The 25,817-nt window shown below is 48.9% G+C and overlaps 1 protein-coding gene across 4 annotated transcripts in view; it reads left to right on the top strand.

The window, feature by feature from the left end:
- Positions 1 to 1,333: 1,333 nt before the first annotated feature.
- The window catches only part of SYTL1 (synaptotagmin like 1), a 288,286-nt gene continuing 263,802 nt past the window's right edge, over positions 1,334 to 25,817 (top strand). For 2 of the 4 annotated variants that reach the window (XM_069622895.1, XM_069622897.1), the window contains exons 1-2: positions 1,335 to 1,430; positions 18,194 to 18,299. The gene's annotated coding sequence lies outside the window, so the exon portion shown is untranslated. Of the gene's footprint in view, positions 1,431 to 18,193; positions 18,300 to 25,817 lie in introns of all 4 variants that reach the window. The other 2 variants (XM_069622898.1, XM_069622896.1) reach the window with 2 other exon arrangements.

Genomic DNA, 25,817 nt, shown 5'->3' on the forward strand with positions numbered 1-25,817 from the left:
GGTGCTTGTGCCATCTATAAGCTGAAACTATTGCCTTAAATTACAGATCAGAGAAAGGGCATATGAGGGTGGACGCACAGCCCGTAGGTGTTGTTTGGATATGTGCCCACCCATTGACATGCCAATCCCTATGGCCATTCTCACCCAGCTCCTGCCCCCCCCCCCCCAACAGCCCCTTGTGGGAACTCTTTGAGCTCGTTTTTGATCAAGCATTAACATCAAACTTTGCTTTCGAAGTGCCTGCCAGTGTTTTCTCAAAGCAGTCTTCTGACAGTTAATAACTTCATTTTGAGCTCTAAGCGCTCTACTGGTGTAATAATTAAAATGTCTTAACCAGGTCTGCCTTCGGGCACTCGATTTATAAGCACTTGTTTGTAAGTATTAGGCATTCGACGGGCACTGCTACTAGATGCCCAGGTACTCGCACACTTTGCAGCTTCTACTATCGATGGTCAGTTAATAGCACTAAGGCAGTGGCTGGCAAACTGCCATTGCCATGCCTACCCAAAAGCCAAAACTATTGGCATTGCCAATGCTTGTTCTTTTGATACCCTGCTCTTCCATTGATGTTCCATCTGCCCTCTGTGTTCAATCGTACGCCCCCACATTAAACCCCAGCATGTATTGCCCTCGCCTCGCACCTGGCACCTAGTCTTGCCATCGCCAACTAATTAACTAATCGTGTACTAATCTACCACTAATGCCCGCCTGCAATGCTGCCTTTACCACACCTGGTTCACGTTTTATTGTTAATGCAGGGGCCACATACGCCTGCAAAACTCCGCAATGCATAAATAAGTGGACAGCGAGGGGGCCACTTAATTGGACCAATCACGGGAGGTTTTGTCAGACTAGTCAGCGTTCACATATGTCACTTCCAGGTCATGAACATGTCTGCAGGGGGACCATTAACCAAGTGAGCTCGTACGGAATCAAACACGCGACCGGCTAGTTAACGGCGATGGCTGCATCCATTGTATTACATTAACCCACTGAGCTATTTTCTCGGGCATTTTAATCTGTGGCCTGCAGGTTGATCGGAGCTCTTCGCTGTACACACATGAACACAATGAAAGGGTGTTGCCTGCATTTGAATATGAACCCTGCGTGCGACACACACTGATATTGGAGTTCAATTGATTAACCCACTGAGCTACCTTGCCATCAGGAACTAGGGTTCGGCGAGGTATCTGTCCAAGATCACGGAAAGTGACGGGGAGGCAGCCGCCTGCTGTGGCTGTTCGTGGTTGCCGCACCCTGGGCAGTCAGGTGTGGGCAGCTCCCTCCGCCCTGAGTCAATGTTTTCCTTCTGGGAGCGGGTTCCGGGTGTCTGGGGCTCCACCCCCCTGCAACGCCTGTCAGGCAGTGCACTGCGGTGGATGCACCTGCCGGGAGCGGAGCGTACAGATGACTGCTGGGAGTACATTGAGGTCAGTTGGGGGTCTAGGCTTCTCATTTTCTCTCTCTGATCAGTGCATTGTCTGTAAATCGTGTTTCTGCCGTGGGCGGGGTCCGTGCTCTGCCTCAAGGGTTAATGCTTATGTTTCAAATATGTGTGTATCATGGCGCTCACTGGTAGCAATAGCAGATACTTTGACCTGCTGCTGCTGCAGAGAGCTATCTACACCCGGCTAGAGCTGGGTGTAACTTTCGGGCGGCAGGTTCCAGTCTGAGGAGGATAACTCAGTGGGTTAATTCTGCTTTTGCAGGGGATTGGCGCACGACTGTGGGCAGTGGGTTCCCGTGGAGTGGCATACCTTGATTCAGCCACTGCAGGTATGGATCTGCAGCAGCAAACAGGTGGGTCTCTCTCGGTCATATAGCTCAGTGGGTTCACGCGCCTGCTGCAGAGAGGGCTGTCTTCTTCAGTCTGGTTTGACTACTAGCAGGACAGACACCGCCTTAAGAGTTAGTTCCACGGGGTTGTTGGAATTCATAAGCCCCTGGAACGGGTTGACGTCTCCGCTTTAAAATGTGCAGTATTTCGTTGCTGTCTTGATAATGCTGCATGTGGCTACTAGATTGAGGTCCTGGCACTCTCTGCTGTCCTGTGCTGTCATCGTTCTTTCTTCTGTGGCTTGGGTTTCCGCCATGTCCCTTGCCTGTGTGTAGCAGCCATTGTGCACTGCTTCGGACGTGGGTGGGCGCGTAACGTGCCTTCATTTCTCCGGTGTGCAGGGTCCCTTCTGCCATGAGTCTTGACTCAGATATGTTTATGCCCTGAAAGCATGCCCTGGCTTGTGTTTAGCCCATTTCCTGCATGCTTGCCAATCCCCTTGGCTGTAAATGACTGGTGTTGCTGTGTCACATCAGTGGCACTCCTTTTATCCACCTGCAAAGATGAAAAGCTCAGTTTGCCCTGTTGCAACTGAAACCTGTGGCTTCATGCCCAGATCTCCGCAGCAGACGCATTGCCCAGTGAGCTATCTTACCGACCACACGACCTGCAGCTGGAAACAAGACCCATGTAACCGGTCCATTAACCCACTGAGCTATCTCTCCAGCTGAAGCTGAGTGCTGGGAACGTGGTTGCCTGACATGGGAGCGGTGGTGGGCCCTGGTGGCTCCTGGCGGTTGTGCTGCTGAGCGTCCCTGTGGCCAGCAGGTTACACACGGCTCTCTGGATCGGGCCCATTGCCCCTCTGAGCTAACTGCCTTCAGACTCTATATGTTGATTTAATCTCGGGGTCAGGGTTCCCAGATGTCCTAGCTCTGTTCTACAGTTGCATGTGCACGACCTGCAGCTTGAACCCAGACCCGTGTATCCGGTTCATTAACCCACTGAGCTATCTCTGCAGCTGAAGCTGAGTGCGGGAACGTGGTTGCGTGACATGGGAGCGGTGGCGTCCCTTGGTGGCTCGTGGCGGTTGTGCTGCTGGGAAGCGTCCCTGTGGCCGGCACGTTACCCGCGGTTCTCTGGATCGGGCACATTGCCCCTCTGAGCTATCTGCCCTCAGACCCGTATGTTGATTTCACCTCGGGGTCAGGGTTCCCAGCTGTCCTCGCTCTGATCTACAGTGGGCGCCGTGCATGTACTTGGCGGTCTTTAAGCGCGTGCTTCGGGTATAACTTCGTGTCCGAATGCCAGGCTGAATACTTCTGGACGCCCGGGTTACATCATACGGTTAATTTGGTTGGTTAGGTGAGTCGGCCACGCCCGTTCACTTCTGCAGAGAGGGTGCCTTCATCCGCGAGACCTGCTGGCATCAAACCCCGTGTCCTGTCAGCCTCTGCCGGCGGTCTCCTCCCCAGGGGCCTCTCCCCAGCTCTCCACTTTTTCCCTTGGTTCTCCTTTGATGCACTCTGCTGCGCGCTGTCTCCGCACTCTTGCGCTGCTGCTTGCCTTTCCCGACAGCTGTCTTTTGGATCTGGGCATCGTCTCTGCCCTCACACCCCCCTTCCCCACCACCCCTTTCCTTCTCGCTCCGTTCTGTAGTAGGTGAAGTCACCAGTCAGTGTCAATGTCTCTTGTAGTTTGTAGTCACCGATTCTGGTCTTTTTTTTCTCTACGCGCTCTGCTCTCTCGATGTCTCCTGTGTCGCACCGCTGTCTCTAATCACTCCCTGTCTCCTATCGCTGTCTCTGCTCTTCCCCTCACTGATCTCTACTGCCTGTTACTGTCTCTGAGCTTTTTCCCTTACCTGTGATAATGTGTTGCCTCTTATGCTTTTTTGTCTCTCTTCAGTGTGTCTCTTATTGTTTTCAGTTTTGCGTACTAGGTGGCGTTGATTTACAGTGCCGTCGCTAGGGGGAAGGGGGGGCTGAGTGCTGTTGCATGGCACCCCTGTGAGGGGCCATGGTACGTTCCATGGAGTTGTGTGGTCACATGGTTACCCATGTGACCAACCTAATAAAAGGTCCGAGCCGCTTCCGGCTCGGCAGTCACGAGTGAACCTGACTCCGCGTGGTGTGTTGTGTTGGTGCCTGGGGGGTGCCTCGCCACGTGTGCTGGGCCCAAGGTCGGGGCCCAGCTGGAGGACGGTGCCCCTGCCGGGCAACGCCGTCCGGACGGTGCCCCTGCCGGGCAACGCCGTCCCTGTGGGTCCCCCAACCATGTGAGGCGGGTTGGGGAGCGACCCCGGCCTGGGTGCCCTCAGAGCTGGGGCCGCGGTGGCCAGGTGGACCTGGCCACGTGTGTGGAGCTCCGGTGTCCCGGAGCGGGTGGGATGAGCCCCCACCCTTCATCACGCGGCGTGATCGCCGCACTGCAGCGTGTGTCGTCGGGTGCCACCCGACCCGAGTGTGGGGCTGCCCGGTGGACCGGGACAGCCCCTAACAATGGCGACGAGGCGAGGGGCCCCGCGTGCCCCCAGGAGGTTTTGATGCGGGCCCATTTCCAACGGGGCCCGCGCAGGAGAAATGGCGTGGCGGGCCCAACACCAGATGGGCCCGCGAAAAAGGAGGAAGGCGTGCTGCCTGCCCGTCCCCTGAGGGAGACGGGTGAAGCCCGCGGCATCGGCCGAATGGGTGGCTGCGACCCTCCCCCACCTTGGTAGCGGACTCTGCCGCAGCGGGGGAGGGGTGAAACAGATGGTGGCGTCAGCCGCAACGAGGAGCGGCTCACATCGCCGCAGGAGGAGTGATGCAGGCCCTACTCCAACAGGGCCTGCAAAGGAACTGCTCCTCTCCCAACGGATGAGGAGGATGCTGCCTCCGCCGCCCGGAGAGGAGGAGGGTCCTCCCCGCGAGGGGAATGGGGCCCCCACAAAGAAACGCTCACGGCGGTGGGCCGCAGTGAGACTCCAGGCGGCTCCCCCGCAACCCCCCCCTTCCAGGAAGAAGTGAGCGGCATCCGCCGCAGTGGTGAGGTGGGCTGTCCCTCCACCGCGACCTGGCCGCGACGCGGAGGAGGAAGATTGAAAGGAGGGGCCGCCGAACAGCTGAGGCGGCCCCGACAGAGGAGCGGCATCGGCCGCGGCACCGAGTTGGGGCATGGGCCGCTCAACAGCTGACGCGGCCCCCAACGTAAGGCGGGCCCATCATCAGCTGGGCCCGCAGGAAAAAAAAAAAGTAACAATGGAGGGGGCGTCGCCAAAAAAAAAGTCTGGTGCTGCTGCCCCCGTGTGGAGGAAGATCTGCGGCATCGGATGCCATGAGGTGCCGGGCGGCCCTGGGCCGCAGCAAGGTGAGGCGGACCCGACTTCCACCGGGGCGCGATGGGAAGATGGATGCAAGCTGCCTGCCCAGGCCCCTGGAAGGAGGAACAGGGTTTTTCTGCCACCGTGCCACGATCTCCTCTCCAGGCTACGAACCTGACCGATGTGGCCCCTGGGCCTCCCCAGGTGCGGCTTTGCCGGTGTTTTGTGTGACCGTGTAGTAACTGTCCTAAATGAACTCTGGTGAGGGTGCGAGCTGGTTTCCGGCGACTCCATACTGAAGATGGACATCATGAGTGACATTCCCCGGAAGACTGTGAGCCGGCAGACATGGACTTGCTTAAAATGGTCCAGTTAGTGGGCAATGTTGTGTGGTGCGCACCTGTAGGCTCCGAGTGCTTTATGTGGTGCCAGTAGCCCTCACTGGTGCCGTTCAGGGACATGAGAGCCACTCACCCAGGTTAATAAAGGGTGTGTAAAGTAGTAGAGTGGCTCCAGTAGTAGTAGTGGTAGTCATGGTGGGATTTTGGAGTTTTTGCATTTTGTTATGAAAAAGGAGGAGTGTTGCATGGCACCCCTGTGAGGGGCCATGGTACGTTCCATGGAGTTGTGTGGTCACATGGTTACCCATGTGACCAACCTAATAAAAGGTCCGAGCCGCTTCCGGCTCGGCAGTCACGAGTGAACCTGACTCCGCGTGGTGTGTTGTGTTGGTGCCTGGGGGGTGCCTCGCCACGTGTGCTGGGCCCAAGGTCGGGGCCCAGCTGGAGGACGGTGCCCCTGCCGGGCAACGCCGTCCGGACGGTGCCCCTGCCGGGCAACGCCGTCCCTGTGGGTCCCCCAACCATGTGAGGCGGGTTGGGGAGCGACCCCGGCCTGGGTGCCCTCAGAGCCGGGGCCGCGGTGGCCAGGTGGACCTGGCCACGTGTGTGGAGCTCCGGTGTCCCGGAGCGGGTGGGATGAGCCCCCACCCTTCATCACGCGGCGTGATCGCCGCACTGCAGCGTGTGTCGTCGGGTGCCACCCGACCCGAGTGTGGGGCTGCCCGGTGGACCGGGACAGCCCCTAACAAGTGCCACCCTCTGAAATCCTAATCCCGTGCCCCACTTGTGCCCCCCGACCCCACCTAAGGCGAGCAGTGACCTTGTTCTCTGTTCGTGGTGTATTTGTGACACTCACTAATGTCTGCAGATCACACAGCAAATACTCTCCTTTTGTCTGAACGCTAGCAGTGATCTTGGTATAGCATTCTGGCATCAGTACGAACCTGAGCACGAGCCACTTCTCAGGTGTTCCTGCCCAGCTTCTGCACAGTGATCTCCATAGCGCTTGCAGCCCCTCCCATCAGAATGCAGCGCACGAAACTGCGAATGATGGGCCCTTAGTCACTCAATGGTTTGGTGCCTGCATTCTGATGCGAGCAGAGGTGCAGTGGGGTGAGGGTAGTTGGTGTGCCCAAAAGCCTCTTTGCAGGAGTGCTTGTGACGTCACACCTTACCTTTCCGCCCCCCCACCCCCACTTTCATCTGTGGCCCCCCTACTTTTGTCTTTGGCCCCCTCTGTGCCCCTCCTAAATTTGATTCCTGGCGATGCCGCTGGCGTTGAATAGCCCAAACGCTTGCATTGGAGCGGCTGCAACACCCTGGGCGAATTGGTGCCCCTCGTCCAGCCCCTGGTCAACAGGGGGCAGGGCGGGGGGGGGGGGCTTTAGTATCCAGAATGTGCCTTTTCTTTTTATTATATGAATAGGGTCGCGCCAGCACCCTATTGTTATTAAATGAGCCCACCACCGTGGGTGCATTTAATGACAATGAGGCGTCTGCCAAGCCCTTGAAAGACTCCCCTGAGCGGCATGGCGGGGGGCTAATGGCGCCCCAGACGGTCGGCCGGCTCGCCCCCCCCCCAAGGCCGTCTCTGCATTGGAGTACATCTAGTAGGGAGATGGAATGGTGGACTGGCACACAGCTTGTGGGTATTTGCTTCTTTATCCACCAATTGACTACCTGTGGGCATTCCAATCCCTGTTGCCATTTCCACCCACTACCTGCCTCTCCCCACCCAAAACACATCCCTCTGTCTGGGATCACTCCGACCTAGCTCTATGAAGCAGTAACATCACTGTGTGCTTTATATGGCCATCCAGTGTTATTGGTATGTGGCCTCCTGGAGATAATGGCTTAATTGCAGCTGTAAAAATGCTACTGATGTAATGAAAATGGCTTAACCAAGTGTGCCGTCAGCTACTTGGTTTATGCGCTGTATGTCCATCCTCGCATCTGTTCCTTGCACTGAAGTCCTGTTAGAAAGAATCACTGGCAAACCCAGCAGTATTGCCTTGTGTATAGCTATTAGGCATTTCTCAGGCACTCACACAATGTTCAAGCGGTTGCCATCTGATGGGCGGCTAGTACCATTAAGGCAATGCCTGGACAAATGGCTATCCCATAACTCCACAAAAGCTCAAACGGTTGGCTTTGGCAATGCTTGTTTTTTATGCTGCGTCTAGCATTTGACTCTGCTGTACACTCTCCCTGATAATTGTGTGTGTCTGTATTGTTGTCTGTTTCTGTAGTGTCATGTTGTTGGAAAATTTCTCTGGTCACTATTTGCTACTATCCTCTCTGATGGCTGTCTCTGATCCCTGCTCCTGTCTCTTATAGGTCTTTGGTGGTTGTCTTGTCTCTGACCACTGAGTCTCTAGCTCTGATTGGCGCCTCTGTTTCCTGTCTCTGATCACTGCCTCTGTTGTCTCTCTGCTGGCTGCCTCCGGCTCTGTGTCTCTGCTGCTTCTGTGTATCTTTGCATCTCCGTTTACAAGGCGCCCCGAGGTGGTTTTCTCTTGTTTTCCTGTTTTTTGAGCCCACATCCGCTGCCTCGGGTGCAAAGACAGCGCCCAGTGTCGGAGGAGGCTCTGGGGCCTCGGGTGAGGTCTCCCAATCTATGAGGGACCCTGCAAATCTCCCCTCCCCCCACCCACATAGCCTGCCGGCCTTTCAGCGCCTCCGCCAGGGAGAGCTTGGTACTGCACAGGAACCCAGAGCCCAACACCGAACCGTGCCGTGCCTCATGCGGCTGGCAAGGACGGAGAGAGCCTCCTTCCTTACCGGCAGTAGAAGGGACGCGGTGTGGGGGCTCTGGGATCGCGCACAGCCGAATTCCATTACAACACGGAAACAGTTCAGTTGGTGGCTTGAGTTATGTGACTGATACCAATGCCTGCCTGGTGCACAGTGTGCACGCGCTTCTCCTCAGCGTATCTGCCACAGTCCTGTGTATCGCCATCCTTTGTTGTGTATGTAATTCCTCGTCTGTTAATCGAGATATTGCATATTTGTATTTGTATTTTATTTGTATTTTATTTATTTATGAAGCGCAAAAACCAGGCCCAAGGGCAACCGGACGCATACTCTTAAACATGTTACAATAAACAGTAGTTACACAGTAAGTTACAAAATATACAGCATATATATATATACCGAGGGGTACCATTAACAGAATATAATACAAGTACAGAGCAGATGTATATACATGTCCTGTACCACACAGGGAGACTGGACTGAGTAAGGGTCTCATGGATCTTGGGAGAACAGCCAAGTTTTAGCATTGTTCTTGAAGGAGTGGAACGATGGTTCAGTTCTAATAGGCGTGGGCAGAGTGTTTCAAAGTTTGGAAGCTAGGACAGGGAAGCTCACCCCACCTGCTTTTTGGAGTTTGCATCTCGGCACGGTGAGGCTGTGAGTTTGGGCTTCTCTAATGGGTCGAGTGGATGTGTGGAGTGTGAAGCGAGCGGACAGGTAAGGTGGGGCGTTGTTGCTCAGGCATTTGTGAGTCAGGGCTAGAGTTTTCAGGGCAATTCTTTGTTTTACCGGGAGCCAACGTAAGTCCGAAATGACGGAAGAGATGTGGGAACGTCTCAGGATGTTTAAGGCTGCCCTTAAGGCATTATTTTGTACAGTTTGCAATTTATTAAGGTTAGACTGACTAGTCCCAAGGTAGAGGGCACTGCAGTAGTCGATTTTGGCCATGACAAGTGTTCTGGCGAGGGTGATGCAGTTGGTAGAGTTTAGGAAGGGTCTACAGGTGGTGATCAGTTTGCAAGTATAGGCCGAAGCTGACCTAACTGCATTTGTTTGTCTGTTCAGGGAGAACGTGGAGTCGAGATAGACGCCTAGAGTCTTGGTGTCTTTGGAGACTTTAATATCATTGCCGTCAATAATGAAGGACTTGTAAGTTTGATCTAATTTGTTGAGCCGATGATTGGATCCTAGAAGTAGGAGCTCGGTCTTATCATCGTTAAGGCAAAGTTCGTGATGTGCCATCCAGGCCTGGATGACCAAGTAAACATCGTTAAGGGCTTTGGTGTCAGCTGTGTAGTCTCCCATGATGGGGATGAGTATCTGGGTAGCATATGCGTACGGGGAGAGAGGGAAAGGGAAACTTGCAAGGTCAGCAGTGGGAGCAACGCATATGGTAATTATATGTCACATCTATGTTTTTTTGTTTCTCTCCCCCCTGCTGACTTGTTGCCTGGAGGTCGCTTCATGGCGCTGAGTACGGGTAGCTCTTTCAACAGATTAGGCGTGTCCGAGCTATCATCAGTTATTGGAAAATAGCATTTTGGTAACTTTTTGATGATTTGTAGTATTTCTTTTCAAAGTGGATGTTTCGTTTGTGTGGAAGGGCGTCGCGTCATGCACACGTGCAGTTGCATGGAATCAATTAGCGGCATTTTAATCACAGGACCCATTACTGATTGTTTCCAGGCCTCCTGCTGGGAGTGGCCGGGACTGCACGAGGTGGGAGGTCTTATTTTCCCCAAAATGTATCTTTTTCAGTGAGTGTTAAAGCTTCTACAGGGCATTAAAATCTACTAGGCTTTAATAGTCCCAAGAAGTAACGCACCCACAGAGTGCTGTGTAAACGATTTCAGAATTCAGATGCTTGGAGAGTTAAAGCAAGCTTATTGGAAGGCCCGGCGGATGAGCACCGCCATTGGCGTCTTTAAAGGCACCAGGGGGTTCCCTTTGAGGTCTCAAGTTTAGAGTGTGGCGCTGCGCTCTCTGGTGGCCCCATGGTGTCAGAGGTGAATAGCTCACCCTGTCCCGTTCTGTAGTTTCTAATGGGAACATTCTGGATGGGCTGCTCACAGTCACACCTGACATAGAGACAGTCTCTCGAAGCGCTCTGAAGCACCTGGAAGGCCGGAAGTAGGCGCTATATAGAACACCACAAACAAACAAGAATCACAAGGGACATGGCTTACTTTCTCCGAGAGTGTTGCAGGGGCCCAGATCGGGAGGATGTTCCAGGGTCTCAAGGGCGTTCTAGACCCTCACATCTGGGGCATGTCAATTTTTCATTTTTAGGTGAGGGTGGCCCCACCTCTCCTGCTTGGGTTGAGAGTTCAGGCACGTCTGTTTGGAGGGAGGGTATTCTAGGTATTCATGTTTGGGGATACATGTGCTCTATACTCTAGTGCTTGCTGTGTTTCAGGCCCTGTTGTGTAGTGTGTTGTTGTTCTTTTCCAGACTCATGTTTGGGGTGGGGTTGTTCCATGCTGTCCTGTTTGGATTGAGCGTGCTCAGGCTATCATGTTTGGCACAAGGGTGTTGCAGACTTGTGTTTGGAATTGGGGTGTTCTAGGGTCAACATATCACATCATATCTGTCGGTGTTTAGTGTTCTAGGCCCCCATGCTTGGTGTATTTCAGGCCCTCATGTTCAGCAAGATGCTGATCCAGGCACTCATGTTTGCGTGCTCATGTATGTACAGAGAGTTTCAGGCTTTCATATTTGGGGATAAGTGTGTTCTAGGCTCTAATGGATGGAGTGGTCAGGTCCAGATAGTGTGATGTTGTTCTGTTCTAGGCTTTCATGTTTGGGTTGAGGGTGTCGCATGCTTTTCTGTCATGTCTGGGCATGGCTCTGCAGACTTATTTGGAAGTGGAGTGTTCTAGGTTCTGTTCTTTGGGTATTAAGTGTTCTAGGCCTTTATGTTTGGGTTGAGGGTGTCGCAAGCTTTTCTTTCATGTTTGGGGCATGGTTCCGTAGACTTGTTTGGAAGTGGAGTGTTCTAGGTTCTGTTCTTTGGGTATTAAGTGTTCTAGGCTTTCATGTTTTGGTTGAGGGTGTCGCAAGCTTTTCTTTCATGTGTGGGGCATGGTTCCGTAGACTTGTTTGGAAGTGGAGTGTTCTAGGTTCTGTTCTTTGGGTATTTAGTGTTCTAGGGTTTCATGTTTGGGTTGAGGGTGTTGCAAGCTTTTCTGTCATGTCTGAGGCATGGCTCTGCAGAGTTATTTGGAAGCGGAGTGTTCTAGGTTCTGTTCTTTGGGTATTTAGTGTTCTAGGGTTTCATGTTTGGGTTGAGGGTGTTGCAAGCTTTTCTGTCATGTCTGAGGCATGGTTCCGTATACTTGCTTAGAAGTGGAGAGTTCTAGGTTCTGTTCTTTGGGTATTTAGTGTTCTAGGGTTTCATGTTTAGGTTGAGGGTGTCACAAGTTTTTCTGTCATGTCTGGGGCATGGCTCCGTAGACTTGTTTGGCAGTCAAGTGGTCTAGGTTCTGTTCTTTGGGTATTTCGTGTTCTAGGCTTTCATGTTTGGGTTGAGGGTGTTGCAAGCTTTTCTGTCATGTCTGGGGCATGGCTCTGTAGACTTGTTTGGAAGTAGGGTGTTCTAGGTTCTGTTCTTTGGGTATTTAGTGTTCTAGGATTTCATGTTTGGGATGTCACAAGCTTTTCTATCATGTCTGGGTCATGACTCTGCAGACTTGTTGGGAAGTGGAGTGTTCTCAGTTCTGTTCTTTGGGTATTTAGTGCTCTAGGCTTTCTTGTTTAGGTTGAGGGTGTCGCAAGTTTTTCTGTCATGTCTGGCGCATGACTCCGAAGACTTGTTTGGAAGTGGAGTGTTCTAGGTTCTGTTCTTTGTGTACGTAGTGCTCTAGGGTTTCATGTTTGGCTTGAGGGCATCGCAAGATTTTCTGTCATGTCTGGGGCATGGCTCCACATACTTGTTTGGAAGTGGAGTGTTCTAGGTTTTGTTCTTTGTGTACTTAGTGCTCTAGGATTTCATGTTTGGGTTGAGGGTGTCACAAGCTTTTCTGTTATGTCTGGGGCATGGCCCCGCAGACTTGTTTGGAAGTGGAGTGTTCTAGGTTCTGTTCTTTGGGTATTTTGTGTTCTAGGCTTTCATGCTTAGAATGTTGCAAGCTCTCACATTTGGGGAAACACTGTTCCAGGCTCTCATGTTGGGTGCAAGGGTGGTTCATACTTGTTTTTGGAATTGGGGTGTTCTAGGTTCTGATGTTTAGGCGATCAAGTGCTCCAGACTCTGATGTCTGGGGTCAAGGTGCCCCACACATCCTGCTTGCAGTGAGAGTGTCCAGGTTCTCTTGTTTAAAATCACTGAAATGGTTACCAATGATTACCCCCGAATAAATTTCCCAGTAACAGAAATGCTACTGGTACAATGGCCCCCACAATCTGGCTAAATGCTTTACAAACTAACCACTGCCCACATGCCTGCAATCATCACATCCAGTAACTGGCTATTGATGGTAGCAGGTGTAAAATGGCGCGGGTTCATTGGCATCTAATTGCACTGTCTGCGAAATGCCTAGTACTTACCCACAAGCCAAAACATTTGGCTTTGCCAATGTTTGTTTTTACCAGGATTTCAATGAAGGACAAACATGCATAGTGCTTATAAATAGAGTGGGGCAGCCAGACTGGGGCAAGACATATTTATCACACCATTAGCAGGTTTACAACTCCAATTAAGTCATTATTTCTCAGAAGACTGCTTTTTATTTAAACAAATGTTTTTTAAATGATATAGTTTAAAATAAACTTTTCATTTTTCTTTCTCATGTCATACAATACATTGTTAAAATTCCTTAGCATCTAAAACATCTTTCTACTACAAAAGAGGAGAGAGAAAAAAAACAATAAAAGAGAATCAACTCTACATCATCATCACGATTTGCTGTGTACATAGTGTTTTAGCTTCATTTGACTATTTCGTGTCAAGGTCCAGCATGTTACCGATGAATTGCGTGAGCGTAAAGATTGATTTTTTTATCGAGTCTGCTCATCAATCGGCCCCATCTTGCAGCAGGCTCTAATTGATACGTTGCAATTCCAAACAAGGATCCTAACAGGGCTCGCTTCTCAGCTAGTGCTGTACATATCATAATTAAATGGTACAATGTTTCTGGCATATCTGGATCCATAAAGAACTGGCAGTAGCTATCTGCAGGTGTAAGTTGCTTGATTTCAGTTCATCTTTCACGGGTTCGGAATTAAATTCAGTCTGATCTTTAGGAATAGATCTCAGACTTTTGAATCTGGAAAGAGGCATAAGTCAGCTGGTGGTTCGTTGAGAACTCCTTAATCAGCATCGCATTGAATGTTCATGGCGTACTTTAATTTGTCTTGACAAGTTTTCATCCAATTGTTCCTTTGCATCTTTATTTTGGCGTGTTGTGAGCGATATAGTAGCATATCTAAGGGGATATCTTCTTTTGTTAATTTTGTCTTCAGTTATTTGATCCATGACCTCGTGTTATTCAAAGTATCCTTCGAGCTTCATAATAATTGGATGGATGGTGTTACTTCATCAGTCAACACTTTCTGCAACAGGTCGAATTGTTTCCAACGTACTATGGAGTCCAAGGATTGGGATGCGATTTCATGCCTTATTCGCGGCATCGGAAAGTTCTTTGGCAGCCGCAGGATTTTTCTCCAAAATATGGCTTCCAATTTTTGCCACTTTATGCTGTCTGCGCCTAGCATGGCTTCACTCCAATAGGTGATAATAGGGATCACCTTTTGGCGATAGAAGGTGTTTACTGGTTTCATAGAAAATTTGCCAAATTTTCTTAACAGCAGACACCCTTGACGGGCGAGCGACTGTATTTTTCCTTCGATATCGGCTGCCCATTCCATCCCGTTCTTGGACTGATTAATTAGGACTCCTAAGTATTTAAAAGTGGAAACTTCACCCACTATATTATCATCAATTAGGAATTTACATTGTTTTTTCTTCCTTGGCTGCTGCTTTGTGAAGGGCATGTAGTTAGTTTTCCTTGGGTTGACTTGTAATCCATTGGATGACATATAATCTTCCATTCTTCGAAGGCTGACCTTCAAACCAGAACTTGTTTTGTCCATCAATATAATGTCATCTGCGTAGATTAAGATCGGTGTTGGGATCGAGTTGATTTCCGTGGGGTTGATAGCGGGATTGCTGATGTTATCCTCAAGGTCCCCTGTGAATAGACTGTATAGTATGGCTGCCAATGGGCAGCCTTGTTTCAGGCCATTCCATGTTTTAATTGCTGCATATTTCACCCCATTTTTTGACAGTGTAACTGCTACTGATGTGTTTGTATACAGAAGCTTAATGTGTTCCTTCATATCTACTGGGCACTTCCACGCTGACAATTTGGTCCATCATTTCTGCCTATTTATGGAGTCAAATGCCATAGTGAGATCGACAAAAATTGCATGGACCACAGTCTTTGTTGCTATAGCTTCGTGTTTAATGAGGTTTAATGACAAAAGATTAATGTTGGTGCCTACATTTTCAGTAAATCCTGTCTGTCTTGTTGCTAGGTGGTTTGTTTCGTTGGCCCAAACCTTTAGTTTCTTCAGGAGGAATGATGCGAATAGTTTGCCCAAAGGGCCCAATAGGGCGATAAACCGATAATTGGCTGGTTCATCACACAGGCCTTGTTTGAATATCGGGTTCCGGGTTGTTTTGTTCCATGATTCCAGAATCTGATGTAGTTTGTTAATCAACCTCAGGTTTGCACCATCATGTTTGCCCAAGCTACAGGATCCTGTTTTAAGGCTGCATTGGACAGACTGTCTGGCCCAGGAGCCCGTGACCCTTTCAGGTGCTGAATTGTTTCAATGATATCTTCAGTTCTCCATTCGACTTTCCATTTTTGTAACAGGTTTGGTTGTTGCACATCCCTTAGATCTCTTTTATATATAGTAGAAAAATTAGCAATCCATTTCTCTTCTGAGACATTTGTGACCTTCTGGTGTTGGCATTGGGAATTGTTGTTCAACAGGGACCATAGATCTCTCATGTTCCGATTTCTAAACGTTGCCAGCATTAATTCGCCATCGTTTTGTTCCATCGTCATTAAGTGGGATTTCTTCCAATTGGTGTAGGATTGTTTGGCTTTTTTGATTTTTAAGAGATTTTCAGGGTTGGCAATTGTTTTCAAAGACCGTATAGTTTTCCTTAGAGTCTTCTTTTTGTCTGCTAATTCCGGGTTATAGTGATGTTTATAGGAAGCCAGACCTGCACGGGTGCATGGCTTCTGAAAAGGCACCAATAGCCATTCATTGTTCAATTTTGATGTATCAGTTAGGGGCCTAAATACCTTCAACTCTCTCTTCCTAAATATCTTCCTTCCCGAGCCCTTCGCTCATCTGTCTCCGACTCCCTCAGGGTCAGCCGCTTCTCGAAGCAACGAGCTGGGGGTAGATCTCTCTCTGCGGCAGGGGCCTCCCTCTGGAATAGCCTTCCTGCCTCCCTGAAACTTGAGGAGAACCATCTTCGGTTCCGGAAGCACCTCAAAACCTTCCTCTTTGCTTCTGCTTTCCTTCTCCCTCTCCCCTGCTAAATTCTTCACTGAAACTGCACTGAACCTGCACCCGGGCCACTCTCACCGACCTCGGTCCTTGGCCCAGCCACTCTCCACTTGCACTGCCTCCCTGGCAACCCCTGCACTGCGGGACTGTCTCTGCATCCCTACAGCCCCCACCCCCTCCCAGCACTTGTCTGCACTTACCTTGCACTTGCCACCAGCTGGCCCTATTTATTTATTTATTTTTTATTCTACTCACCCTGTTCAGCACTTCCCCCTCTCCCCTTCCCCTTGCACTTTTCCTTTCCCGCTACCCCTGCACTTGCGCGATCTGAATGACACCTGGCCTAGTAGGATCGCTGTCTGTCTTCCCCCCTGTCACCCCCTCCCTACCTCATCGCGCCTTGAAACACTTGTGTATAGGCGTGTTACAAATGCCATATCATATCAGATCATATCATATCTGCTTCCTCAAACACCTTTGGAAGTGTGTTTGCTTGGATTGTACTTATTCTTAGTCTTGAGAATTTTTGATTGACTTCCAGTTGTATTGGTGGGTCTCTCTTCTTTTGGTGGCCTAAAATTTAGCCATGTATTGTCACCATATTGTGGTCACTTTTATGGGACGGTATAATCTCAATTTTCATTATTGTTTGATGAAGCTGCGATCACGTGAAGATATAATCAATTTCCCACGGTTCCACGTCGGCAACAATATCGATCTGTTATCACTAGTCTCATTGCATAGTATCAAGTTTCTGCAAGATGTTTCTTTCAGCCATCTCTGGGCACCTTGGGGTAGTTTATGTGAACTTTTGCTTTGCCCTTTATTGTTGAGTAAATGCATATTTATGTTTCCCCAGACAATAATCTCCAAGTTATCATATTTGTCTCCTTGTATGTCTGTTGATATAAATATGGCATCTATGAAAGTCTCATCATTGATTTCAGCCAGATTCCAATAGATGTTCACGATAACTATGTGTTTGGCAGCAGGTTTCCTATTTGTTATGTATATTCGTGTGACTCACATTACCCTCGATCTTTAAGATGGTATATTGGATCCATGGATTCAGAGTCACTGATTCTACCACAGACCATTCCAAATCGACTTTGATCAGAGTGATCAACCCTGCTGAAGGACGGCCTGTGGTATTTTGTGGATTCAAAAGGATCAAGTATCCATCACAACAAGGCGGGGCACTCAGCCATGTCTCTTGCAGACATATAATTTGATATAAGGACAGTTCAGGAGCTGTCTGATCAAAAAGATGTGAGTGGCCTCTCGTATTCCACGAGCAGAGTGACCACTTGGCATTGTTTGCTTCGATTGATGGTTATGAGTTTTGATTCATCATCTTTGAGCTGTTGCCTTGATTGTCATAGAATTCTCGACAAAAGGGGTTTCTGAGTTTCGAGTTCCTTAAAGTCTCCCTATCTCTTTCCGTTGACGATTCCCTAGTCTAAGGGGACGTATTCGTTGCCAGATCTATCTTTGGTGCCATATTTCTATGGTCTGCGTTATGCAGTTTCTCACATTTGTCGCTGTCTCTCGCTATGTCCTTTATTGTGCTTCGACTCGGAGTAATGTCTTTCATTTGCAAACAGATAAATCCTAATTTTATTAGAATTCTTGTCATTGCCAGTATTCTGTTCCTCACTGACTTCTCCCAAAATTCTATTCTTACATTATCCAGGCTAAGATCTTCATAAAAAATCACCAGCTTTATGTCCACTGATTCAATGTCCTTTAACTGGGGGATGGCCTTCAAGAGGAGCAATATATTCGTACTGTTCAGGATTAGCCGATCTTTCTTGTAATCCCTTGCATATCCAGGGAGTTTTGCTACCCTTATAGCAAAGTTAGCTTTGTGGGTCATTGGATTGACAAACATCGGAAGCTTTAGCTCTTCCAGTGATTCATTGGGTTCATCGGCAAGTTGATCTCTCGCATATGTATTGTTTTGTGGATCAGGTGACCCGCTGTATGCAGTACTCTCATCCTCCATTGCAGACTCTCCTGTTTCAGAAACTGTCCTAAGCGTCAGTATGGTTCCGCAAGTATAGTCAAGTAATGTGTCTGAAATCTCTTCACAGGAGAGTTCCAGAACAATTGAGGACTCTTCATCCTCTCTTGAGCATTCATCAATGATGATGACATTTGCTTTGTTTGAGAATGATTGCAACACTGAGTCACTTGTATCCGATGAATTATTGTAAGTTGATACATTTAGCAGATCTTCTATTTGAGGTTCACTTTTAGACTGTACTTCTTGAACAGGATTCATATAGATGGTTTGTTTGGTTTTGCTAGTGGGGTTATTCTCTTTTGCACTCGTAGTTGCTCTCTTGTGAATCAATGGAGCAACAGTTGGTGGTGTCTGTGATGGTAATGTTATATTCTGCAAACATGCCCTTGAACCTGTTTGTTTCAGACGTTTTTTTTACCCTTTTTTGATGGTTCTCTAGTTAATCCTGTCTCTTTTCCTTTTTTCAGGAATATTTGAAAGGCGTCTACTGCTGGTTTTTCCATATCTACTGATGTCGATGGCAGTGGTGATAGCTGGATAGGGACCACTGTAGAACTAGCATCTGTGGTATTGGTGAGTAACAGTGATGCGTGTCCGCCGTCCCCTATAGCCACACTGTCTAATGGTATCCAGTTACTTGCCTCCTTTGATGGTTCACTATGCATCGATGGCGCTTGTTGATTTGCTGATAATACTTTTAGCCATGCAATCATATCTGCTTTTAGTTGTTGGTTCTTTGATCTTTCTTGTTGCGCTCAAATAATCTTCCTTGCCAGATACGAGATGATTCGGCTTCTTGGTCGAGTCGCTTTTCTATGTTCAGAATAAAGTTTTCTACGAATACTTGCTTAGAGTGAATCATTGCCAGGAGAGTTGCTTGGTCCTTTATAATATCATTGTTCGTTTCATGTAATTTCATGAATGGGATCATCGAGTGAGATATAATTGATATTAACATATTTTGGAGGTCCAACATCGTTGTAGGGATCCTCTGTTGGTGGGATTCGTCATGCTCTTCGTTCCACTCATATTTCTTTCTTGCTTCCTCTGGTTCGGTTGGGGCCATATGTTTCTCACTAAAATTCAGACTGATGTTAGCTGTAGGGCTTGTAATTGTTTTACTTTCCTAAAGGAATTGGTCTGGAGTTGCATCTGCAATTGTCCCAAGCATAGGTATCATCTTATCCGTTCCTGGTTGTACTCTTTGTCTCTTCAGTGTAATGGCTGTAGGAGTTGATGCGCACAGTGCTTCGGCTGCTTTCCCAGTTATCATGCTGCCAAATACTTCCTTTCTTTTGTCAATATCAGACAGCAGAGATTCTATCTCGGTAATGTCCCTGGATAGTCGGGCTGTTCTCATAGATTTCGTATTGGGTTCCAGCCCAGCAGAGCTTCCCTCAACTTTTGGTTTCACAAGCAGTTGGAGCCACTTCAATTTTGCAAGTTTTGCTTTTTCTTTTTGGGACAAGTTTGGAGTCTCAGCAGAATCGGCAGCAGTTCGTCCTACTTTTTTAGTAGGTTGATGGCCCTGTGCTGCCAATGACGCGAGATTGTCGGCTATTGCTAGTTCTGTTTGCATAGATCGCTGTTGTATCTCTGGCGGACACAATTGGACACACAGTGTCTGGTCCTTAATCCCTATATCTTTGGAGGTCTGAGCTGTAGCGGAGCTCTGTCTGGACTGTGTATTGCTACATTGTTCACTCGCATGTGAACATAATGCCTCATTGTTTCCTTTCGGCTCGTGATATATGGGTTGTTTTGTTTCAGACACCAACTGCTTATCAATGTAAGACTTTGGGGAACACTCATCATCCCAAGATTGAACAGTGGTGGGGGTATTCTGCAAGTTTCTTCCAATATCCAACCATTTCTATGGAGATGATAGGGGAGGAAGTATCTCGTATCACATCCTCTCTCTTGTTCATCGAGTTGGCAGTAAGTTGGACATAGGGCGCTGCATCTAAAATAGATGCAGCTCTGTTCTCATGGGTATGTATGGCTAATTCTTGTCTTCGAAGGGAACTTGGTGTGTGAGTCATACTCTTAAAATCTGAACTTGCAGGCTTCTTTGATAGCATGGGAATGGAAGCCAGTTTAAACTCGGGTGTTGGAAGAGCAGTTTTCTTTTTCTTTCTTTGAAGAGTGCTTGCTCTATAGAAGACTGTGTGGGCTCCAATTGAATTGAACTGTTCAGCAGCCCTTTGGTGCGCAATCTTGTTTGTGGACCCGATGTGGAGGCTGCCTTTAGTCTATGAGTTACCTTTGTTGTACTATTCGGCACTGACATTGTGCTGTAAGGCTTTAATTTCTGCATAGGGAGCACGTCAGCAGGAGTGAGCCAATACTACTCCGAATACAGCTGTTATCATGAACTTTACTTTCCAATGGCTTCGATCTGGGAAAACGTTTACGCAAGATCAAAGGGCTAATGTCCCCACAGTCTCTCACGTAATTGCATTGTACGGATGTGGTCCTCGCACCGAGATAGAAACTTCCTCACATCGCTTATCAAACTCTTTGTAGAGCTTGCTGCCTACGGTGTGTTGCTCCTCCGAGCACCTAGTGGGACGAGAAGACCTTTTCTGTGTTTTCACTCAGTGTTGCCGCCGATCACTAGCAGCCTCTGGCGACAGGTACACATATATACGGGTTACAAGTTACCGTGTTTGTATACCTTTCCTCTTCCTCGCCAAGTGGCCAAGCGGTCAGTGAATGCCAACTCCCTCTCTGACCCAGAGCATATATAAAGTCAATTTGGAATGCAACACTGTATTGGGAGGTTAGCGTAGAGATTTGCACAAATATGATTTTACCTCCTCATTGTTTCTCAGCTCTGACCAGGAAAGTTGCAGCTTTGTGCTGGCGTCAGTCGACTTCACTGTCTCCACTGCTCCTCAGAAGGGGCGGAGCATCGAACCATCAAAAACAGCCAAAACAGCAATCAGCAGACGTCCTTTACCTCGCAGCAGGCTTGACTGTTTTGAAAAAACATTGGCAGGCACATTGAGTGCAAAATTTGATGGTAAGGCTTGAAGTGCCAAGGACGAGTATGCACGTCTTTTTTTCATAGAGTTGCATAATAGCCTGGCAGTTAAGCAGTTAAAGCGAGCTCAAAGAGTTCCCCTTGAGGAGGTGTTTTGGGCAGAGAGGGGCAGGAACTGGGTGAGAATGGCCATAGGGCTTATCATGGCCATGGGCAGTCAATGGGTGGGCAAATATCCAAGCAACACCTACAAGCTTCGTGTCCCTCCTCATTTGCCATTTGTCCCTATCTGTACTCTAATGCAATAGTTTTGGCTGATGGGTGGCGCTAAAGCATCACCAATAGCTGAAACTGAAAAAAGGTGCCCTTTCCTGACTTCCTGGAACAGTGCTCAGGTGACATAAAGTATGGGAACGGTGTTGAGTTTAACCGAAAGGTAGTGGAACATCTTATCCTTTTAGTACCCGCCCACTTCGACCTCTGATTTCAGAGACTATGCTGGTAGAACCCAAGTATTAATAGCAAGGCCCTTGCCTCTAGTTTCTTTTCACACTAAGGTCCATTAGTGTCCTTCAGAATGCTGCAACCCTTTCCCGCCTCACCCTGATGCCCTGTCAGCCCTTTGTCAAATTATCACCAGTTTCAATTATAGGCAAATAAAAAAAAGAATAATAATTATCACCTGTGGATTTACTACGTTTCAAAGAATTTTCCCTTTGGTCCATTGTATGTCACTATAACAAAACAAAAGGAGTGATGGCTGGAAGGTTTAGAATGGATCTTAACCTCTGGCACTTCTCTGGGCAACCCTCCAGACCATCGTTCTTCACCTGCCAAGCCATTACAGAAGGGGAAAGACCATATGCAAATCAGGCTTGGTCCCACCCCCAAAAGGGCATGTCTAGCCCAAACTGCTAGGTCATATCCCTTCTGCACGAGACCACGAGCATCCCCAGACATGTTTCACCTCAGTGGATGTCATCAGTGTGGAGTAGCTTGGATCTGGAGGCCACTTGGAACTTTTGCGTTTGGGCGACAGTGCCCCAGACTTTCAAGACTGCAATACGAGGAAATCCGTGTTGATTTGCCATCTAAAATTGCTGCTTTGCAAGGACGTCCTGCCAGTTTCTCCATAAGACCCCATGCCGCCCATCACATATTGTTGACATTGCTATAGCTGGAGGAGATGCTCACAGTGGTATCACTCTCCCGTATCACATTCCGACCTTCCCTTATCCCTCCTCCACAGGTAGGCAACTCTGGAGTCGTCCTCAACCCGCGCGGCTCTCCACCACCTGATAATGTAGCTTTCCGACCCCCCCTCCACAGGTTTTCCAGGATCGGTACAGCCATAGTGTTTCCCAGCGTGCATCACTGCACCACTTCTCGAGACAGACACGTGGCATCCATTAGGCTTTCGTTATCCTGGAAGATATGTTGCTGGGTACAGCAGGAATGGAATTTCTTTCGAGGCCGGAGTGGGTGGCTCCATCACAATGCACTTACCTTGGGCTCCATACCCTAACCAGCCAACACAGCCCCGCCCAAGTACCATGAATGCTGGGTAATAATAGTGATACCAGTTACTACAGCGCTTCCAAACTGGATGTATCTGGTATTAAGCGCTATATAACACCAAATGATTGCTGTGTTTAATGCACACCCACCCACTCTCCACCTTCCTGCTTCTCCGTGTTGCCCTCCTCTCTCTTTCCTCCCCTTTCCTCAGCTGTAAGCCCCTCCATGTGAAGCTACTCAACTCACACTTGAGATTGGGTTCACCAAGAAACTCTTCTCTATTCGAGCCAATGACGCTTGACAGAGACATATAAACTGTGTGTGTACCGCCTTCCCTGTCGGACAAAGATCAACATCTACAAGGCGATCATCAGACCAACCCTGACGTATGTCTCCCCAGCATGGATGACCTGCCATGAGCGACACCGGAAGAGTCTTCAGATAGTCCAGAACAAGGCCCTGCGGATATCGTCTGGAGCTCCAATCTTCACAAGGATAGCAGACCTTCACAGAGACCTGGACATCGAGATGTTGGACGAACATCTAGCGAAGCTGAGTAAGAACTGCTGCCACGGACTGGATCGGAACCCAAACCCTCTGCTCAGAAGACTCACTGCCACCACTGCAAACCCCTTCGACCGCTACCCGCGGCCCATCACTGCAAAGACCCTGTGAAACCAGCTCTACTGTGACAAGACCACACAGACCAAGAAGAAAACAAACCCACGACTACATACTCAACCCGAGAAGATGGAGTAATGAGGCTCAAGCCCCGGTATCCAAAAATCACTGCTGATGGATAAAAATCTATCAGTAAGAAGAAGAAGCTCGGGCCTTCCCTGCGGCAGTGCAGCAACAATGAGGTGTGTGTGTGTGTGTACCGCCTCCACCATGGCAGTGCAGCAACAATGAGGTGTGTGTGCCTCCCTGCAGCAGTGCAGCACACATTAGGTGTGTGTGTGCCGCCTATTGCCGCCTATTGTGTGCCCCGTTGCCTGTGCTTTGAAGTAACTGTAACTGTGTATGCAACGAGGCGTTTTACAATTTTTTATTTTTTTTATTTCACATTTATAAAGCGCTCACACAGCCCGCAGGCATCGAGGCGCTGTTACAGGAATTGTCTTTTTTGTTTTTCTTAGTTGCGTAATTGTGTGTGGTTTTTTTTCTTAGTTACGTATTTATAACGCGCTTAAACACCCAAAGGTTTCTAAGCGCGGACCCGGGGATCGAACCTGTTGTTGCTATGTGTCGTCTTGCTTCCAAGACGCGCACGCTGCTGCTGAGCTATCCTCCCGGGATACCACAATACCACAATATAATGAAAAACACATTCAAATAATCTAGTGACTGTGTTTACAGAGGCCGACGCATAAAAGTGTGGTGAAAGCAGGCCGTGCAAGGATTGCACATGTGGAGCAGTTCCGTTTTCTGATGAATTCTGCACCTCCTTGCTGTCAGGAGAACCCGACCATTTATGTCCCATCGCGTGACGAGATAAAGACCCATGTTAGAGTGCTCTCGTGAGGGGTCTCAGAACACTCCACAATTTAAGAAGAAGGGAACTAGGCCTATCCATGGACAGGGGACCCCAACCGGAAGAATGCAAACCAGCCATGGCCTTGCCGTTTCTAAAAAAGGCTTTTGTACTCCCAAAATGGTGGCTCCCAATATTACTCTGCCAATCTATGTGGAAAAAGTCCTAAACTATGACTTGCAACGGTGGGCCACGTGTGTAGTGTCTCTGTTCTGACCTAGCTGGACCCAGCTGATGTGGCAGAGGAAGGGGACCGGTCCTCGGAGATCATCATTTCTAGGAATCTTTGCTTGGCAGTGATGTTTTCTTTCCAAACCCATCTGCCACCTTTCATTATTATAATATGACTTCTAAGTGCTGTACTGATAGGTGTTATTACCCAATGTAATGGTACTCAATGTAACCACCTCAGAAATGTGAAGGGCTGAGTCAGCCCGTAGGGGGATTCAGACACTCGAAGGACAGGCTTTCCCATGGCTGCAGCAAGACGTTAACCTAAGAGTTATCCACCTGGAGAGTGAACATTGAGTCCCCTGAATATGTAAGACGCCAAAGCATTGCCAGTGGTCGTGATTCATTTAAAACCTTCCATCACATTTTATATTTGATAGTTTGTCACCCTGTGTGAGAGAGAGGATGCCCAGATGTGGGTCCCTCACCCTCTGCGCCATATGCAGCGAAGCTGCACCCCACTGATGAAGCCCAACAATGCTGACACACATCTGGGGTTGCTTGTGTTCTGCGCAGTGGAGATATGGCCTGGCCGTTTGGGTTGGTCTGCTCCTATTGGTGGCAGTTCCGAGACCAATGTGCATATGGCTGATTCCCTTCTGCAGTGGCGGGGATGGGATAGTATGCAGTGGTTTGGAAGGTTGCCCACAGCAATGCCAGAGGTTAAGATACATTTATTATAACCTTCCAGCCATCAAAAGTTTTGGTCATAGTTTGACGTCATTTCCTTTCAGCTGGTGCCAGTGTGGGCTGGTAAACATTCCAGCTAGTTGGTTGAAAATAACTACCGGAGATAATTGTCCCCTGCCCCAATAAAAACTTTACAATTGTGGGGCTTAATGGCAGCCGTAGGATCAAATGAACTGAAAGGCCAATTAAGGCCTCAAGTGTGGAGAAAAGAAATATGGAAAAAATGTGATCCTTCAAGAAAAAGGCTAGCAGTTTATTCTCAACCTCTCCACGACCTCTACCTGCGGCCCCCCCCTTTGGCCACCTCTCCTCCCTCTCTCTCTTCCTTTCCTTTGTTCTCCCCATACAAGGTTTCTAGACAAGTCTGATCTATGAAAGTCTCGTCAAAACAGGTTCTTCCCTGTTCATCCAAAACCATCAAGGATCACATTGACACCCTCTCTCCTGCCCTGGCTGACTTCTGCAACCACTCCTTCACCACTGGAGCCTTCCCATCCCCCCTGAAGCACTCTCTTGTACACCCTCCTCTCAAGAAACACTCAGCTGTCCCCTCCTGCCTGGCTAACTATCGCCTGATCTCCATCACTCCTTTCCTGTGAAAACTCCTGAAAAAGCTGGCCATCTCCCAGCTCAATCTTCACACTGAATGTGTTGGTTGTCTCCATGACCATCAGTCTGGCTTCAGAACAGCCAGAAACACGGAAACTGCTCTCCTGAACATCCATGAAGACCTGCTCTCTAACCTTGATTCTAATCTCCCCTCTGTCCTCATCTGACACAATCTCTCTTCTGCCTTTGACATGGTCAAGCATGCCATCCTGCTCAATCGTCTCCGTGATAACCTGAGTATCACAGATCAGGCCCTGGCCTGGCTGACCTCGTTCCACTCTGATCGACCCTCCCAGGTCCAACTTGGGTCCTTCCTTTCCTCTATCTCACTCTCTACCTCTGGTGTTCCCCAGGGGTCTAACCTCTCTCCCTGGCTGTTCAACCAATACCTGGCACCTCGCGCCCACCGCATTGCCACTTTCTGCTCCAACTTTCAGTGCTATGTGGATGACACTCAGCTCGTTTTCAGGCTCCCCTTTGCCACCTCTTCTGCTTCTCTCATCTCTGTTTGCTATCCAGGAGT

Source organism: Ambystoma mexicanum, chromosome 11, assembly GCF_040938575.1.
Source record: "Ambystoma mexicanum isolate Mex_15411 chromosome 11, UKY_AmexF1_1, whole genome shotgun sequence".
NCBI classification, from domain to species: domain Eukaryota; kingdom Metazoa; phylum Chordata; class Amphibia; order Caudata; family Ambystomatidae; genus Ambystoma; species Ambystoma mexicanum.